The 20,025-nt window shown below is 45.8% G+C and overlaps 2 long non-coding RNA genes across 10 annotated transcripts in view; one reads left to right on the plus strand and one right to left on the minus strand.

Moving 5' to 3' along the window:
* LOC137849930 (uncharacterized) overlaps nt 1-20,025 on the minus strand; it is a 106,636-nt gene that overhangs the window by 26,993 nt on the left and 59,618 nt on the right. For all 9 annotated transcript variants that reach the window (XR_011092181.1, XR_011092178.1, XR_011092172.1 and 6 more), the window contains one exon: nt 19,944-19,995. This is a non-coding gene — a long non-coding RNA (uncharacterized lncRNA). The remainder of the gene's footprint in view (nt 1-19,943; nt 19,996-20,025) is intronic.
* On the plus strand, nt 684-4,178 carry LOC137849931 (uncharacterized). Its single transcript, XR_011092182.1, has 2 exons — nt 684-1,316; nt 1,609-4,178. It is a non-coding gene; the product is annotated as an uncharacterized lncRNA (long non-coding RNA).

The raw sequence follows: 20,025 nt of genomic DNA on the forward strand, positions 1-20,025 counted from the left end.
TTCATTAACGAGTGTGATTTAAAACTCAATTAATTGATCGGCAGCCTCTACTCGGCCTGAGATTTTTTTCACTACAAAGACTAAATCACAGCTACATTTAAAAGTTTGGTTACAGCAAAGGCACCAGGTGAAAGCCAGAGAGAGCTGATCCTACTCGGAGCTGAAGGTCGGGCTAGAGACCTCCTGAGGTCCCTTCTAACCCCAATCCCGTGATCGCGAAATAAAGGTATCATGTGTTATAAAATCCATGCAGGCTTGTTCATGTTTTTTTGAGTCTCGTGAAGAAAAAAACACATCTCCAGTGCCAAAAAGTACACAATTGGGTGGCAGCAAAAAAAGGACCTAACAACTTTCGTTTACCGTGGTACTGCTTCAAACTTGTCTATACTTCTCTGAAATTATTTTCATCTTGGGATCTGGAAATTCCCTATGCCCCACTCGTTCCATTTCACAATACCAGTTGTGCTTACATGCGTGTAAGCAAATTCACTCTGGCACTGTCGATGTTACCTCTTGGTATTTCCCTCTTCGAGAAGTAAGGCTATGGAGCAACTGGACAAGCAGTACCAAGGAAAGGTCACTCGACGAAGGCAGTGCCTTCTATATTTACAATCCACATTTGAATGTTGAAGTAGGAGGGAAAATTTGACTACGTACACTTCCTCCCAGCCACACCACTCTTATTAAGTCATCGCACCTCCCAGAGATACAGGTCAGCCTTTGGGTAGCCCAAAGTCTGTTTTCACCCAACTTTCTTTAGCCTCTGCTTGAGCCCCCTCCAGATACACACACAATGCAGACATTTTTACCAAGTTAACTCAACAAAACCTTCTCTATGCCTTATAAAGCTGCAGTGCCTCTGAAAGCTAGACCTCTTTGTCACGTACGCCACAAGAAAGATGACAGATCCTAAGCTCTTAGGTTAATTTTTTCCAGCTGAGCCCAGTTATTTCGTTCCCAGCAGGCTGGCTACGTCGTCCAGGGCTCTTTATCAGTCCTTTGACAGGTGTCAGCTGTTCTCCACGGCAAGTAGTGGTTACCAAAGGTCTCTCCCAGGTTTCAGCCGGCAAGTATTTGAGAAGAAATACTGAGGACTTAGGAGGTATGCAAATGGAGAGGATCAATTAGGATCCCAGGGTGATTTTGGCAATAAGGTACATCACAATGCAAGGAAGGACGGGATTTCACTGCAGAAACACTGACAGCAAAATGCATTTCGTGCCATTTCCTTCCATTGCAGAGTCAGTGTAATCCCTTCTGCTCAGCAGGAAGGATTTGGGAAGTATTCTGCATCGGGAACTTCCACCTGGGTTCGGGTAGGATCTTTAGATTTACAATCAGGCAGTGCACTCAAATTCAGCCCAATCACAGAAGTCAGGGAAGCACAGGTAGCTTGAAGCTTGCACTTACTTTCTGTGCTAAAGCCCCACTCAGTGCTCTTTTCACTGTAGAAGAGGATTAGCAGCGTATAAACAATTTATGTAAGGAGACTTTAACGATTTCATTGTGATGTGCCATTTAGCATTTCCAAAGGATCTGATTATAAAACTTTTACTTAGCTTTCCATGAGTCACCCTCTGAACAAACATGTTTTGATTTACCTAACAGCAAGAACTCCTGGTAGGAGACAACTCTGCTCAGTGTGGTCATCCAGGCCTAGCATCACAGTGCTGTTGGATGCAAATCCTGTACAGAAGAAGGAATTTTTATTTAGTGAACATTGACTGATTTCTCATTCTCACCTAGCTTTGAAGAAAGAACACGGTGACTTAGATTTTGATCAGTGTTACACTAAAGGCTTGTCTAGCAAAACAATCTGGTAATGTTTGGATCGTGAATGCTGCTGAGAACACGGCTTGGAGCTATCTCCGAGGAGAAGCCAGCCAAACTTCTGGACCATGAAGTTCAGTAAGGAACTCCAACATAATACAACACAGTCAACTCTCAAATATGTCAGGTAACAGGAAGCTGGGGCAACCTGGTTAATGAAAAACCGTCAATAACAATGCTATTCTTTGCAAAGCCAGCTCCTGGCATCTCGGGGTGGTTTGATTAGCTTGGCCACGGCACCGCAGGAACGCGCGGATGTAGCCTGGGTCCTGGAGCCACAGGGTCACGTTCCTCTAACCCAGCCTCCGGGGTTTGTGCCGAGCTGCTGACCTTCCTTGCATGGTGCTCTGCAAAGCCTCCAGCAGCAGGGTTTAGTCCAGAATCAGCATCGCTGCTGTGGTGTTTGGCCACAGCGAAGTCACCACCTGAACGGTTTGCTTAGGGACGTCACAAACCCAACTGCATGCGGGGCTCCTCCAGCTCCAACAGCCCTGGTGCTGTGCTACTGGGATCTCTGATGCTGTGGGACTGGGATCTTTGATGCTCTGGGACTGGGATCTCCTTGCGGCACCAGCTTCGCCATGAAACAGCGGTGACTGAGGCTAAAGACATCTCAGGAAGGAGCGATTCTTCCAGCAAAGCTCGAAGCAGCGGGGAAGAAAGAAGCGGAGGGAAAGTAAAAGCAGATGCTGAGCAGAGCCACAAGCGGTGGAGAAGGAAGAAGCTGGGTTTGTGCTCCTCGCTCGAGCAGCACGCCCCAAGGACTGCAGGTCCCTGCACACGGTGCTACGTGAGTACGAAGTACAGAACTGCACGCGTGCCAGACAAACAGCAGCGGCCCTAAACAATCAAAGCGGCCAGTGCCCATTCTCCTGCAGGCACAATACAGGTAGAATTTCCCCCAATTTCAGTTTTTTTCCAAGAGGAGCTCTGTTCCAAACCCCAACTTGCATAACGCGAGGCTGCTCGGAGCGAACAAAGAGTGGCAGAGCCCTGTTGGCAAAGGTGGGCTGCACAACAATATACCCACGCTAAAAGAAGGACCGACACGGGCGGAAAGTCAGTAAACAAAACAAAAATAAAATGCAGATGGTATGCAGCTAAAGCAAACTGAATGGTTCACTGCATACCTAGCAGGCCAAGAAGGAAGGGAAATTCCTTCCCAGGGTTTACGTGAACAATGAGTTTCCCTGAAAACTCCAGGAGGCCGTTCCCAGCTCCTCCGCTGGCACCGCGAGGAGGAAAAGCAAATGCTGGAAAGGTTGTTTCAGTTCATTACTGACCTCAGTGCAAAGCGTAGTACCGGTGAACTCCAGCGTGGATCAATGTGACCTCTTGCTTCAGTGGTATTGTTGTTACAGCATGTACAGCACGCAGTGCTGCTTTTTACAAGAAAACGCAGCTGTCCGTGTGCCACTGGGCGTTCCAGCAGTCCCTCAGCTCTGAGCAAAGCGAGCCCAACGTGCTGCGGCTCAGCTCCGTGCCGAGGGCAGCAGGCAGGCTCCCCGCACTTGTGAGATAAAGAATGGAGAAGACGCGACGTGTGACTGCGCAAGCGGAGGTAAAGAGTCAGATCCCGAACGGAGCAACCCGGGTATTGTACCTAAAAACCAGCAACTGCTCCAGCCAACCCTACAAATCAAGAGATGTGAAGAAAAGACAGCTCTTGGAGTGTCTGTCACCCAATTTGTTAGCAGGCTTTTTGGCAGCTGGGCATGCAAATACAGATCAATGTGCCTCCATAACACCCCATGAAAGACAGGCCCAGAAATCCATCAAGAAACTCTTAAAACCTTCTAAAAGCAGAGCAATAAAGCACCATAACATCTAATGGCTATTTTCAAAAAATAAAAAAAAAAATAAAAAAAACAACTTGTGGCTCTTCTGCTGCATTGTTTCTACTGCATTAAAATGTCAGTAACGGTTAAAATGTGAAAAATAGGAAAGTCTCACCAATTCAAACCGCAAACCACTTTGTAAGATCATGGAATTCTACAAGTTAACAGACAAATGAACAAACATGCACACCAATAAAACTGCACAAGAAGAAACATGCCAGCTTCTATTTATTCTCATTCACTGTGTTCTACAGCTCAGGGAAAAAAAAAAAAAAAAAAGGCTTGAGCAGTAGAGTTTTATTAAAGCTGGAGATAAATTTTGGAAGTTTGCATTAAGGAATCCAAAATAATTTGCTTTTTCAAAATGGCTTCGATTCAAATCAAATGGAAAAAATTACAAAAGCATTTCAGAACCTGAAAACAGGGAAGGCTGGAATAAACATGAAGTCATCTATGGATAATGCTCTCCAAACATAAATTCCTACGCTCAGTCTTTTGGTAACACTTTGATGTGTGCTGTGGTTAAAGAGAGTTGAAAGAAAGGACAAAAAAGAGGTAGGTTCAGTATTTGCATGTATGTGCAACTCATTATTGCAAAATTTGAGTTCAGGTATAAAAGCTGGTCCAAAAACGCTGGCACAATTTTTTTTTTTTTATTATTTTTTTTCAAAAGTTTCCATCTCATGTTTTGATACGGGTTTAGAATCGCTCAAGAATTTCTGATCCCATGAGCAATCCCAAACGTTCACCTCCTCGTTCTGACAGCAGAACCGAGGCACACAAACATGCACCAGGCATGACCTAGCAAGCCAGGGAGAAAGACCGGAGCGGGAAGCTCGCTGCTCTCCTCTTGTCCACGTTTCTTGCCACACACACAGGCCAAACTTTCCTCTCGTCGCTTGGAAATGGATGGAGAATATGTATACGTGTGTGTAACGTCTGGTGAATAGAATAGATGTATATAATGTGCATAGATACCTGAAAAATAGCTTACCACTTACAAAACCAGCTGAAATAGGATAAAAAGAGGCAATATGACTGCTCCTACAGCACACCGAACCACCACTTGGTCAGCTTCTGACATGGAGCAAACGTTTGTTAAGACCTTTACTACTTCTGACCGAAGAAGCTGAAACCCAACCTTTCAATAGTTAAGTCCGGAGAAAGACTCATTAAAAGAAACATACATGCATGCAGTTAATTATTGAACAAGTTCATTTGCACGATTTTTTCCTCTTGGGTTGCACACTGGAGGTGTCAAAGTCCTGCTGGCACCGGACAGCTGGCTGCTTAGTGAGCAGCAGCAGAAATACAAGAATATACAACGTCTGACTGCAGAGGTTTAATGAAACCGATCTCATTGCACCGATGTTGATAACCATCATCCACCAAACTCATCCTGTTCTTCAAGCAGCCTGCTCTGGGGCTCTGGGCTGTTTGCAGCCCCGCGGAAGCACCGAGCATCGGCACTACCGGCTACAGGAACACAGCGTAGCCATTAATTGCAATTAATTGTCTATTGCTTACCCTGTCACTCGGAAGAATTCCTAGCTGCAGCAATTCTCAGCCCTCACAGACTATTTTCACGCCACACAGGTAACAAGTGAGCTTGATTTCATTCGCTTAGCGTGAAGCCAGTAGAGAGAAGTGGGTACGACTGATCTCTGTCCAGATGGGGAACTGCCGCACGCAGGAATGCAACGCCAAGCCCAGGATCCCTGGCAGGGAACTGGGATTTTTACTTCTACGTTTTGATGTACCTTTTCCCTGTTCCGTGCAGACGAGTGCTGTTTTCAGAGTACTCAGGAGACAAACAGCCCTCGCTGAGCACTTCGGAAAAAACTGTGTTTCCTGAGACCAACTGACCTGTATGCCAGCCATCAAAACTAATGCAGGTATCAGGAGCCACACATACCAGTACTGACGAGCTTCTAATAAAGTTTTGTTAAAGCAGGGCAGCTAACCAGAGGGTCCTTCCCTCCTGGTGTCTCTTTAAAGTGGTCCCGTCGAAGCCACGGCTTCCTCCTGCCCCTGGTAGCCCCGGGGAGCACACAGCCAGCCCGGGGCTGGTGGCTTGCAGGAGATGCTGCTGCTCGTGCTGGGATTAACGCCTTGTGTGAGACCACCAGGAACATTTTCATGTGAGAAAAGGAGAAATACGCCGAATAAAGACCTCTGGAACAGGTCCAGAAACGGCTATCTACGGCAAACCTTAGCAAAATCTAAAGGATTTCCGTTTGTCTTTCCTTCCTCCCCCCCGTGCAAAATCCTCGCGAAGGCGTGAAGGGGCATAAAGTTACTCTGCAGTATTTCAGAGACATTCTTCGCACTCCTACTTCAGGCAGCAGCCAAGCAAAACTTTCTCTCATCCTTACCATACCCCGTGCCTCGGAGCCGTGACCGCCTGCACCCGCAGTGAGGGAGCAGGCACGGTTTTGGGGCAAGGATCCTCTTGGAATTACCTGCCACCCACCCTGCGTTTGCAGTGAATCAATAAGAAAAGACTTAGGAAGTTGTACACTGAAGGACTTGCTAAAAATACCTCCTTGCTGCAGAGAAAGCAGCGCCCAGAACTTGCTCATGGGTTTACAGGAACGTACTTTCCCCAGCACAGAAAGTGCTGCTGATACCAAGAGCACAGAGAGATGTTTCTTTAGGTTTTGGGTATGATTAAAACAAAAACCTGCTACAGGCTCGGCTTTGGCTGCAAATTTGCTGACGGCTGCTGGAAGCAGCTCTGCATCATCCTCCTCTGGAGAGAATTGAGATTTTCACCTGCGTAGCCCAGATCCGAACCTAAAGCCCCGTTTTTCTACTAAAAAAAAAAAAAAAAAAAGTTCCTGGAAAAGGAGCTCGCTGAGGTTAATAGAAATATGCCCACCAGGCAGCTGTAGAGCTGCGTACACACGTTCAAAGTCGCTGAAATAACAATGAGAAAAAACACAAAAACCTTTTCTGATAAAGCGCTATTAAAATGAAAAGAGCCACAAAGCATTACCTCCGTTCCTGCTGAGGGGTACGCAGTCAGAACAAGACAAGCTGCATGCTTCGAGCCGTTAATAAAAAGAAGAGCAAGCGAATGAATAGCTTTCGGAAGAATCCAAATAGTTTTTGTTTCTCTGCTGCAGTTTCACCACTCCCACAGGGTAATTTCTACGTTCACTTTAGAACGAAAGCAAAGTACAGGTCAAAATAAGAAAGGGAGGAGACCAAAAAAACTCCACGGTATTAGTCAAAGTTTGTCATTCTTGCTATCTTGTTTTCAGGTGGGGGAACCAGGACCGGCGTGATAAAAGGGGATTTAGAGGGGGTGTTCTGCTTAGGCTTCTAAACCAGAAGCTGGGTTCATCTGCATTTTATATGATCTGATTGGTAAAAGCAGGAAGCAAGAAAACCTTTCAAGTGCATGATTTATGGAAATAGCATCACATGACTACGAAGCACAGAACATAAAGGGCCAAATTCAGCTTGCAGCGACTGATGTAAGCCTCGTACAACCCCACTGCCTTTGAGAGATTTACCCCACGCACAACAAAATAAAATACTGGGTTCCTTTAAAAGCATAAAGCCCTTTTAACACCTGAATTTAGCCTCTGCTTTCCAAACGCAGCCGCTGTGAACCACACGATCCATCTGCAGGATATTTTTCAACACAGCTCTGCCACCCCTTCTCCCATCACTCTCTCCACAGTCCAGCTACCTGTTCTTGATCTCTGTGTGCTTGCAGACTTGCACACTCCTGCCGATGTTTTTACATCTATTTTAAGTATTTAGAAGGCAGGACAACCCTCAGGTGCATCAGGAACTCTCTCCTGCCTTTCACAGGGGAAGTTTACAAAAGCCTGCACTCATTTTGTTATCTGAAGAACAAAATGCAAGGAGGGAACATCCAGCAAGCTATGGAAATTTCTGTTCAAATGAGAATGAGAAGCGTTAAAATGCTCTGTTTTTTTCTCTGTTACTAGCAATTCTGTATACATTTCCATGAAAAGCTGGTAGATTCGATGAGCTATAGACCTTTTTTATTTTCTCCCCCTTCTCCTGTATGGACTTTTATGCTAAAAAGGGAAGCGTGAGAGGTTAAAAAAAAAAACAAGAGGAGCATTCATTTGGATGCTAGCTCGGTGCTAAGGAAAAATGGAAAATAACAAAGGGATAAGCAAACGTTACAGAAGAAGAAGACAGTGAAACAGAAGCACCCTATCAAAGGCAGTGTTTTTTCAGTAATGGCCTCGAAGCATCGCTGTCCCTCGAACAACTCGCTCGGATGGCAAAAGGTTAAAAGCACGGAGGAAAACCTGAATCATCTGACCTAAAAATGGAAAAGAGAAGAAAAAAAAAAATGGCTTTGCGGTACAAGCTCGCTTTTAATAAGATGACCTCTTTTAAATACTGAAGGACTCTATTCCCTTTTGACAAAGGCTTGCTAAAACCCATGTATTACACGTGCAGAGGGGGAAACCGTAACGAGGATTCATTTTACTAGGCCAGAGTCAGCAGCACAGCCTGGATTTCGCAGCGAGCTATGAATCGATGGGGTCAATCTCTGACAGGGTCCTGGTGACACCGTCAAGTGTTTCGGCAGAATGTAATTTGTGTGTTGGAGAATGACACATCCAGCTATTGTACTGGCATCTAGGAAGTCAGAAAATGTTAAAATATTTATTGCTGAGTTCTGTGTTAGCTCAGCGTAAGGCACGGTCTGACCAGAGCACGGGGTGTGTGTATGTGAATAGCTGAGATATTGGATGGGGCCGAAAATAAGGCTGCTGGGTCACAACGTGGGGTTTCTGTGCTTCATTTACCAGATCCTCAGGGATTTTCCAGTAGTTTGAGACTGCCAGATAAGCCTCCAGCATGCATGGCAGCAACCCCAAGAAAGATTCGAAGCCGAGACAAAAATAATTACAAAAATACCTGTACCTGTTTATCACACTGCCCAGGAAGTGGTTGTGTTTCAGAAATCCTGAGCTAAACTGGATGCTGATTTAGAAACCTGTCTTCAGTGGAGTGACTCAGGCATCCTCAACCTTAGGGGATGGTTTTCAGCATTCCTGTAGTAACAACAGACTGACAGGGAGACTGCACCCATCCAACAGCGACTGCATTACTAGGGAGGGAGCTGCTGGCAGAACTGGGTTTATTTTACTCAGCTACAGGTGCCCGAAATTACAGGCTTAATTTAAACTCTTGAGGAGCTATCAAAAAGAGTTCTTGATGAGCTATCAGAAAGAGGTAACTGCCAACGGTGAACCACGTTAAATTCCTTAGAAATAAAATTTTACATAAATATCAGAGAGAGAAGCAGCTCTGCAGGTCAGCCTGAGAGTGAAGCAGACTTCTGAATTCCCAAAGGCAATGATTACTTTCTCCAAGCAGCATGCAGAGCTTCTCTGAAAGGGATCTGTGCATGGAAAATCCCAAACCTGTTGTTCTCAGCCTCTTGGTAATTGACTCAGAAGTCACTGGAGGGCTTGGAGCTGCAGTGGTAACACAGTCACGTACCCATGTAGTGAGGAACTAGAAAAGGAACCAAAAGAGAGCAGCAGTTGTGAAGAAGAGAGGCTGCAGGCACGATGCTGTGTCCCTGACCACAACCAGTGTCCGTGCAGCCAGGAATGGTGGCTGGAGATGCTCCGAGCTGTGGTTCAGGGCATCCCCGAGGCTCCTGGCAGGAGGTGCAACAAAGAGCCGTGTGGGCAAGGTAACCGACCAACTCCTGCTTAAATATACTGATATTTGTGGCTTATTAAGACTGTTTTGTTTCATTTTGGGTTTTTATTTATGGTGCTTGAGAGGCGCTGCACTAAAATTCATAAAACTTTAGCAGAAAATAAACTGGGGGAGATGTGGAGGTGTGGAAACAAGCACCAAGACTGCTGCAGGGCTCCTGAATCCCAGTCCCTTACACCTTCTTATAAAGCAGAAACCTCTACAAAAAGTAACGAGGACCTGAACAATCTAGAAGCAGGACGTGGCTACAAACACGACATCCCTCGTTCAGGGTGAGGACAACTCAGAGGTGTCTGAGTTTTGGGCCGATTTAGAAGCAGCCAGAGCCCTACAAGACCTTGTGTTATCAGGAACCCGTGTGTCTGGTGCTGTCAGCTCATCTTCGCACCACGAAGGGGAGCCAGCAGAGATGCTCTCTGCACTGCTGCACTTGAATTCCGTCACTCCCTTGCTCAGGGTCCCCACCTAAAATTGAGGAAGGAAAGTTCAATCTAGAGAATTCTTTCTAGGCTGGTTACATGGGAGAAGAGGAAAAATCAGCTCATGCCTGTCTACCAGTTCATTCAAGCCGTCAGGCAGACAGGAGGTATTAGTCACTCTGCTCAGCACAATATTAGGATGTTGACTGTAGGCAGTCAAAGACCGACGGTTAAGAATGGAGCCATCAAATTTGTTTCCTGGTCGAAATCCACGATCAAAAAAGAAAGATTTCTCAGAGGGAGGGTGAAACATGGGAACAGAAGAGGAGAAACCGAGACTTGGAAGGTGGCTGTGCCTCCAAGTTTGTCATCGAATTCCTCCAGAGGAAAGGGAGTGTTTGTGCATGACACAGCCAGCAAAACATGCAGGAGTCACATCCTGTCCAAGGGCTGCAGCTCCAGCACATTTGACCCAAGAGGACAGCTTTATGGGCAGGAACACTACCCAGGTGAAGATAAAGGCAAGAAGTGCAAAACAAAAGGAAATTAAATTTATTTAAAAGAAGGTGTGAGGCGGATACTGCCCTCCTTGCGGGCCAGGGTTGGCGTCTGGATCTCCAAGGACGTCTCCAGGAGGCTTCTGGCAGAAGAATGTGAAAGCCCAAGGAGCACCCACACCCTTGTGTGCTGCTCTCAAGCTGGAGCCCAACCACAGATCAGCAGCAAGGACAAGGGAAGTTCAATTAATAACTATCTCTCAGGCCCTGGGAAGTCCCCCCAGGAGCGCAGAAGAAAGGATCACCTTTCTATTTCCTCCAGGCTGCAGGAGGATTGCCCACGTTTCTGGGGACTGAGGAACACCCAAACCTCCTTCTATGTTTCCCCGTCACTTGTGGCCATTCCTTCCCCCATCCCACTAAAAGGGAATGCTCAAACTCAGTTTACCGAGCCCTTTCTCTGCATAACGCTGTTTCAAATTCTACATCCAATGCAGCGGCTTCAAATGAAGCTGAAGACAGATTTGAGTCACTCTGCAAAATCTGACTCATGGTTCTTGGGTATGGAAAAAACAGTTTGCAGAGCTGAGTCCTACAGGCTGCAACCTCTTGAATCTCACTGCATTTTATTTCGTTAGCAGCCCTCTCGTTCCCTATGCACCTCGAGCACTCGAGGAGAAGTTGGGAGAACACAGTAAGCACAGAGGGAGTTTAAATCATTACCTTTTGCCATGACAGGAGCACCTAGTCACATGCTTTTTTAAGGAAGATGCTAAATGTTAAAAAAAAAAAAAAAAAAAAGAAAAAAAAAGAAAAAAAGTATGGTCCATTTCGCTCAAGTTAAGTTTCACACACCAAGTCAAAGGCAGGCTATCAGTCTAAGAGATCAAGTCAATAGTAGATGTTTGCTCAGGCAGCTTCTGGATAGAAATGCAAAAACTTCCCTTTAATGCAAGTTTTACAAGATTACACCTCCTTTGATTTCTGCCGAGTGGCTTACCCGTTGTCAATCTGGATGGGCTCCAGGGAAGTTAGACTGTGTGTACACAAGAACCACCAAACCTGTACGGACTGACTCCAGGAAGGTGAAGTTGCCCTATTCCTCCTTTTTACTGGTGTTCTTGGTTATCTTCTAGGTCCCCCTCTGGTGGGATTTACACACACAGCTTTCAGGCTGTGACTGTGCAAATACCAGAGCTTCAACAGGCAACGAGAAAAGCAGATAAAGGCATCCCCTGTTCCAATATATCACTCCTTAACGGATGGAATCCCATGCAAGACCGGCTCATTTGAAATGGGATGGATGATTTGGAACATCTGTGTAAACAACCAGTCCGTTCTCGGGATGCACTCAAAATCCTCTCCAACACGAGCTTCTCCAGAAAGCCAAGGCTGCCCTCATGCTTCCTCTGACCGCACCAACTACGTCAGTAAACATGTAATGATTTCACTTGAAATTATTTACACTGAGCTGCTAATTGGTGACTCACTGACAGCTTACAGCCTCAAAATGCAAAGAATCGTCCAAGGAGGAAGATTCATCTACTGAAAAGAAGTAAAAGAAAATACCTTCAAGATCAGTCTGAGTTGTTTTAAGTGTGAGATACCTGCATAGGTCAGCCCAGTGGATTTAAGGGGTTTGGGATGATGCTAAAGAAGTCCAGTCAATATCAACATCACTCAGTAACACAGCTCTATCTTGAGAATCCACGTCCTGCTTCTCCTTAGCACTTCCATGCCCAAAAAGAGGAAGAGATGGGGAGGAAGAGTGATGGAAGGAGGGTTCTTGGCTGCTCGCTCCCAGCCCTGCTCACCTGCAGGGGGTTCCTGAGGAACTGCAGCTGCTCAGCCCCACACAGCCAAATGGCAAGCGGCCACAGCCCTGAACTGCAGAAAGGCAAATTCTGATTAGATGCAAGGAGAATTATTCAACAGAGATATCAGCAAACACTGGAAGAGGGGGGCAGAAAAGCCATCAGCTCTCAGTTCTTGGAGATATTCAAGTAGTAAAGGCCCTGAGCAGCTTGACCTGACCCCAATCGCAGTCTTGCCTTGAGCAGGAGGAAGAGCCAGGTCCAGTTATCACCAGTACAGCTTGGAGACGCACCACAACCTGCTCCAAACCTGACCGAGCCCCACCAAAAGATGAGAGCTGTGTCCTGCATGGCTTGGATTTCACCCAATGCAAACTGCTCTGAGAAAACACACAACATTTGGTAGCAATTTTGTCAGAAAGCTGCTGTCATGTGAGAGGTAGATCGGGAACACGAGGCCCCTGGCCGCTAGCTCACCTACCTAAACGCTGACACGCAGAGGGAAATCCTTCATGCTGGCTCGAGAACATCCTTCCAGGAGGGATTTCATCCACAGAACCACAACCTCTCTTCTCACGAGGTTGTCTGTAACAACAAATAAAACTGCTCTGCAGCTTCCCAGAAGCCGCAAGTTGCAGGCTCCAACTGGAGCTGCCCCCAAACTCTTCCCAACACAGCAATCTTTACGCTGCAAAACACAGATTGCATGGAAATGTGCTGATTTCATCAAAATGCTCTAAAAAAGGCAACAAGATTGGCCGGCAGGCCAGTCTGTCCGGCTTCCTGCCCGGCCGCCTGCCAGCCCTGGGGTGGGTAGTCCAAGCTCTGTAATTCAAAAAATAAAAATCAGATCGGCGAAGTGTCCCACAGGATGGGAATTCTGCTTCCTGCGGCGCTCTGATCGAAATAAATGCTGTCTAGGTGTGTGGTTCAGGAAGGACGAGGATGGCTCTGGTACCAAACAGCAAGAAGGGCTTCTCGACAGCCCCAAACGTTCCAGATTTGTCGTGTTTCCAAAGCCTGATGCTGTTTTTAACAGCATGGGAGGGAGAAGATGAAACGTCTCTGCCCAAGTATGTGAGAGGGGAGACAACAGCCAAGAAATCCGGACAGCACGAAGACAAGTCAGAGGTGGGAATCCCTGTCTGTCCTCTTCTGCAGCACACACACAGCTTTTACACTTAATTAAAGCAACTTACATCTGACCTCTGTACACACCACAAGGCTTTTAACACCCCTTCAGCACAGCAACGCCCAGCAGCCACCCTTCAGAGTGCGCTCGCTGCTTCTAGATACGGAGTGCAGATGCTGGCACAGCACAGCTGCAGCAAGAACCAGCACAGAACAAAAAGCCCGAAGGGTTCTGCTTTGAGACAACCCACTTCTTCAGCTCCCCACGTGGGATTCTGGCCAGGACATTGGTAGTGGTAGCAGAGAACACGAGCGGCAGATCACTGAGTAGGGCAGCACCCCAGCACGGGTGTTCATTTTCTTCCAAGCGTGGAGATTTAACTCTGTCGAGCTCAACTGCTTCCACGATGTTTAATTGTACAAAATCCACGTGTTTTTCTGCACCCCCAGAGCTCAATGCCTGCTTGAGTTCACTTCTCATGTTCTTGCCAGCAGCAGGTTTAGCACAAGAGCTTCTCTCTGCCCTGAGATCCGTACTCGCAGCTGGGTAAGGGCAGGTTGGTGTGGCTCCATCGGCTCCTCTGCCCCAAGGAAGGATGCTGATGGGCTTGGACAGCCTGACAGAGTGCTTTCTGGTGCAAACCGCAGGGTTTTCTCCAGCTGAAGCTGCTCACTGGGTGTCTGGAGAGCAGAAGGGATCAGGTAAATCCTAACCTTAAGCAGCTGCAGCACATCAGTCCAGCATTCCACCTGGAAAAGAACAGGCGGCTTGTTCTCATCTTGGGAAGGGATGAGGGAGGAGGAAAAGGGATTTTAATTAAGTTTATGGCAGTCCATAACAACACCAATTCAAGGTTTTATTTTGAAGTTCTTTATCAAGAGCAAGTAAAGCACGCTGCTGACAGGAGAACCAAGGCAGGGAACTGCAAAGCAACTTCTCCAAGCTTACAAAGTAGATGGAGTAGAACCAGAATGCAGGTATCCGGGCTCCCTGGCTTTACCCTCACAGCCTTCGTGAAGTATTTTAAGAATTCTAATGTGCATTACAACAACAAGGTTTTCTAGAGTTTTAAGTGTTAATTTTGAGTGGCATCTCTGCAAATTTTTGTCTGACACGACATCATCTCACCCGTTATCTCTTCCTTTATACACGCACAATATATGAGTTTTATTAGTTTGAAACCAAGAGGGGAAAAACATTTTAAAAAATCCTAAATTTGAATCTAAAGGCAAATTATTTTTCCTATGGACACAGGCAATATTAAGACCTTTATTCTAGGTACTTGAACTCTCACGTACACACATCTAAGCCTCGAAGACAGGAGGAAAATCTCCACGCCTGACTTGTGACGGGCACATCCAACGAGACGTGAGCTTCCTCTCCCTCTCCTCACTGCATCCTCTGCACCCCCTTGTCCTCTTGCTGAAGGCTGATTCAGTGCCAAGGGCACAACCTGCCTCAGCTGAGCTCAGCCTCTGCTGGGATTGCCCCGTGCAGAAGGGCTGGAAGATGCTGCGGGCACAGAAGAAAGCCAGCAGCCCATCAGCCTGACGCAGCCATCGCCCTCCTCTGAGGACCAGCAGCTCTCCTCCTGGAAGGCTGATGGAGCTGGCTGTAATTTTCCAGCCTGTTAGGCCAACCCTCCTGGATTGGCCAAAGGATGCTGAAAACTAAAGAGGAACGCACATCCATTGCTTCCCATACCTGGGAGAATTTGGTGTTTTGAAGAAAAAGCCCACAGCAAACGACACTGGGCGACAGAAATATGGTATGCAAAGCTCCAGGATGCTGAATCAGTGCTTGGAGAGCTCCAACCCATCAGGCATCACAGCCTGCATCCCCCCCAGCCTGGATGTCACGATGTCAGTCTCTCCATCCCCGGCTGCCTGGGAAGCAAGCGGGACTCACCGACACTTGGTGCCTGCAAGTGAAAACAGGTTGTGACACAACAATTTTTAGCAACTTCAGGGAAATCTGTTTCTAGCTAAGGGCCAAGGCTTTGAAACGTATTTGGCAGGCCGCAGCCATGTGTTAGCAACCATGTCAGTACTGATCTATATAACGTGAAAAAGTAAAGTGATAGTAGGCTGTACGAAACAGTTGTGAGTCATATATAGCCTGTAGGACACACAGGTTCCCACCCCTGAGCTATAGAAACTAGCCTCACTTAGGGGAAAATAAAAATCTAAATCAAGTCAAAAAATGATTTGTTAATCTCTGGGTTTCATGCTAAGAAAAAAGCATTAGCAATGCAAAAATATTTGTATAACCAAGATGTATTTTCACCCTGCATCTCTAGAGAAAAGTGTTTAACAAGATCAGTGCCCTGTCCTCTGCCTGTTGCTCACTTTCTCCAGCATCAAGACACCCCCCAGGTTACAAAACGAGAAACGAGAGTTATTTAGGATGCTAAGCTCCTCGTTACTCCCTGTGTGTGTGCATGGATTTGCCTGAGAGTTGAGGGAGGCATCAGGGGAAGCACCACTGCAAGTTGGTCACCCAACTGCTCCAGCCCTATACAATTTTAGCTTGCCAAGCAGAGAAAAAAGAAATTTCTGTATAAACTCTAGATCTTAAACATGGTTCTGAAACCAAGTGCTTTTTATCCTTTCGATAGAGTGAGTCACTTAAAGGAGAAAAAAAAGGGGAGAAGGTTTTGCTGCTGGGTGTCTTCCAATTTTAAACACGCAAAGTCTTCAGAAAACCACAGGTTTGGGACTACCAGGGAGGCTCTGATCAACACACAGAGGTGAGAAGAGCAGGAACACGGGCCGTGTACCACTTAACTTGGGAATGTACCAGTCAGATCTTAATAACACAGATGCATACGTTCTGGGATGATACATATTTATTTTTTTCTTTTTTCCCCCCTTTTTTTGGAGGGGTGTTAGTTTCCACAAAGCTTTCTTGTAACAGCTGCATCACTATGGAAAAAGGGGCAAAAGAAGCTCAGAGGCCTGCTCCCTGAGCCCTCATATAGCCCAGAACACAGCTGCACAAAGGGAATCCTAAACTGTGACATGCTCTGAGCACCACAGATCCCAAAGCACACAGCAAAGCTGATACACGTCTCCCAGTGTTCGTGGTGGTGCCAGGATTTTGTGTATGAAGCCACCGTACCCCAGGCAACTCATAAAACACCAATCTGGTAGCTCCTAGCAGGCGCACACACATCAAACTTGCAGGTACTTTCACATCTGACAGAAATTAAGAGTGCTCTTTTAAAAATATGGTGTGTTTTTATGTTTATAAGTCATCTAGAAGACTGCACTGTCAAATGAAGAGTTTCTTTTTGAGTACTCGCTGCCTGCGTTAATGGCTACTTCGCACACATCCAAGCACTGACCTCTTTGTGGTTTTTGTCTCTTTTAACGCCACATGCACTAGTGGACCTCCTCAGAAGAGGTAGCCAAAGAGGAAAATGGTTTTCTGGACGGTTGCTGGCTGCACTTCTCTCTTCTCTGCAAAAAGTCCTTGTCAATCCCTGCCAAAGCTACCAGACTGAGCAGCCTAAGAAACTTGCTTGCTCGCAGGTGTGCAAGGAGTAGGCTTTCTCCTGAGGTCAGATATTAGGCTTTTGGGTCTGAAAAGTCAAAATACTAAGATGTACCTTGATGCCTGAACTCTGAAGCAGGTACAGTCCTCTCACTTCACAAGTCAGAATGAGGAACACGACTCGGTGGCTTCCACAAAGGCACAAAGTTAGCAGGACCTGAACTGCCAGTAAAAACCATCCCATCACCTCATCCATTTGTTAGACCACCCCAGATCTTTACACAACCAACCAATAGTTCCAACAGGACTATGGCAGCTCCCCCCCAGCTGTACAAGTGTCTGTGCATACACACCCACGTGTAAAACGCTTCCTAGCATCCCCTTTTCTTCCAGGAGACATTAACAGGAATGAGACAAAGCATTTTTGTTGAGATCCTACAGTGCAGACGTAATCCCCAAGCCCACCTCTTAAGCACAGAGGTTTTCTCTATAGTGACTAGCAGGGAAGTTTCTTGCAATACTCATGGGTGCTATTATGAAGAACAAGGTTGAAAATCTCGCAGTAAAAGCACCTGGTTAAAATGCTCTGTTTATATGGAAATCCCTCTGCCTGGCAGGTGAGGATGGCGTGGATACCAGACTCCTTTTTCCAGAACAATGGTAAGAGGAGATTTCATACACAAATCTGCTAAAAAGCCTGGGGGAGCTGCAAAGTCTTATTTCCTACCCCAAGGTACTTAAAGAGGATCAAGTATCTCAGGTGCCAAAGCCTGAGTAATTGAAGGAAATGCCCAAGGAGGAACAAACCTTAGGACTTACTGCTTTCCTCAAAGCTCAACAACCTGGAGGACGATCCCAACACCTGCCATCCAGCTAACCAAACAGAAAAAAACAAACAAACAGTGTTTCAGAAAGCCACAGATTTTAAGACCACGGTTGACAAAGGAATTTCGCAGCATAACCTGTGTTTTCACCCAGGAAGATCCTCCTCCAGCTGTGTGCTTCTGGCACACTCACGTCTCCCCTGCCTTGGCACACGTCGTGTTCCCCACGAGCTACCGAACGGCTTCCCTTGGCAAAGGCAATTCGTGGAGCTCATTAGGGGATGCTGGCTGAACTCCCTTCTGCTCCCAGGAACTCATGGTTGATGTTCGCAGCCTTCTCCAGCTGTCAGACAGCCGCACAGATTATACAACATTCGTTCACCCTCTGGGACCCAACAGACCAGGTCACACAACTTCATCACCCTTGTAATTTAATAACTTGTCAGGCATGCAACCTACATCATGGACTGCAGAATTCATTTGGGATTTCTCCTACGTAAGGGCTTGCTATTTCCAAATGTACTCTGGTAGCAAACCCAAAGAAATACAACCTGGAAACACAACAGATCATGTACTCGTTGATGCAGTTTCCATACAACTTGAGAACCCCCAGAACTAAAACTGGCACTCACTGTAGGGAAGGAAGATGTTAAAAACTACCCTGAGCAGGCTTTTTCTTACCCTCTGTGTCAAAAAGCCTGTGCACCCCAGCCCATCTACTAGCTTCATGTGCAAACATTCAGGGAAATTAAGTAAGTCTCCAGCAAGTTCATTAATAGTTTCAATATCAATTTTAAGACAGATTTTTATATATATTTTTTTAAACAAAGAGTTGTCTCAAGCCATGCCACAGCTTTTTCTGGCCGGGCATTTCTCAGTGCAGTTCAGTGTGGCACTCCAATACAAAACTTGCTACCCTGATTTCTCTTAAGAATTTACAGTAAGGCGCATCAGTGCCAAGTTGTGGTTCACCAGGACAAACACTGGTGATTTAATTAACTGTAATTTTCAGCACTGACTACATGCACTGGAAGGAAAAAAGTGACCTGGTTAAGGACCTTTCCATTTTTAACTATGATCTCTTCAGGAATGTGCTAAGGAAACAATTGTCCTCCTGAATCATTTCAAGAATTTTACAGCCAAGAAGATTTATTACTGTAAAACAGGTCTTGGAAACAAGAATATTTGAAGAGATTCAATAGCTATTAAATCAGTGTGGAAAACATGATGCTGAAGGAATTGCATATGCCTGACACATGTTCTACCACTTTTAATATCTTTTTTTTTTTTAATAGAAAGTGTCTATAAAAAGCAAGTCTGTAAGATTACTAACACTTCAGACAAGACAAGGATACAGGTATTAATTAAAATTACATTCATGGAAGCCATAGAGAAAGGATCAATAAAGCACCACCCATACCGACTGTTTGACAAACTGGAGGCATCAATAATATCAAAACCTGTGCGTTAAGAACATACTCATCCTTTGCTCAAGCACACTGAGATGCATTTTGCAGACTTATGGATAATTTAAAGTTGACTCAACAATACACAGAAAGCCTCATGTAATCATTTAATGAATTCACTTATTAGCCCTGTGTGAAACCGAATTCAGAATAATATTAGGTTTTGTTATTACAACTGCAGCGTAGATGTTCTGATTGCACAGTACCTGCTCTGTTCAAGACAGTTACAAGCACACATCTTAAAAGTCTGCCGGTGTCTACTGCAAGTGAATCAGGAAGATGAGCTGTAAGGCTTGCTATCTGAAATACCACTGAAAAACGTTTGTCTTTCTTGACCAAAATGGAAGAAACTCCTGTGCTAAACCACAAACACATACAGCACTCCAAATAATTGTTTTCAATATATTCAAAAATATTCAGCAGCCTGAAAGGAAGATTAAAACTTTCCTTGCACCAACTGGTATTACGGAGAATATTACCAAGCTTTCGTAACCCGAAAACCCTTTCTAGCCCTTCTTGTGTACCTGTAGGTTGCTTTGACTCCTCGAGTTTCATCAGAAACAGCCTCAGAAGAGACAACGCCTTTCCCTGCAGACCTCCTCCACACATCACTGGACCACCATGGTTCTAACAGCAGCAGCAACACAATTACAGGACACAATCCTGAGCAGTGATGAGAAAGGCAGAGAAACGACCTACCGAGTCCAACTCGCCCTGAGCAACATGGCTTCAAACCAGCTAACTCCAAACAACTCTACAAAGTCACACACTACACTCACAGTCAAAAGAAGGGAGGAAAATTAATTATCTTCTCAATTAAATACACGTCTTACAGCACAGATGTCCTCTAGTCTTATAAACAATCAAACTAAGCAGTCTCCTTTGACTGACTTACCTTTTGGATAGTCCTGGTTCACTTGCACAGCTCGGTCACCATTTCTCTTCTTCTGCAACACAAAAAAAGACAAATTCTGTTT

The sequence above is a fragment of the Anas acuta genome, chromosome 1 (genome assembly GCF_963932015.1).
Source record: "Anas acuta chromosome 1, bAnaAcu1.1, whole genome shotgun sequence".
Lineage (NCBI taxonomy): Eukaryota > Metazoa > Chordata > Aves > Anseriformes > Anatidae > Anas > Anas acuta.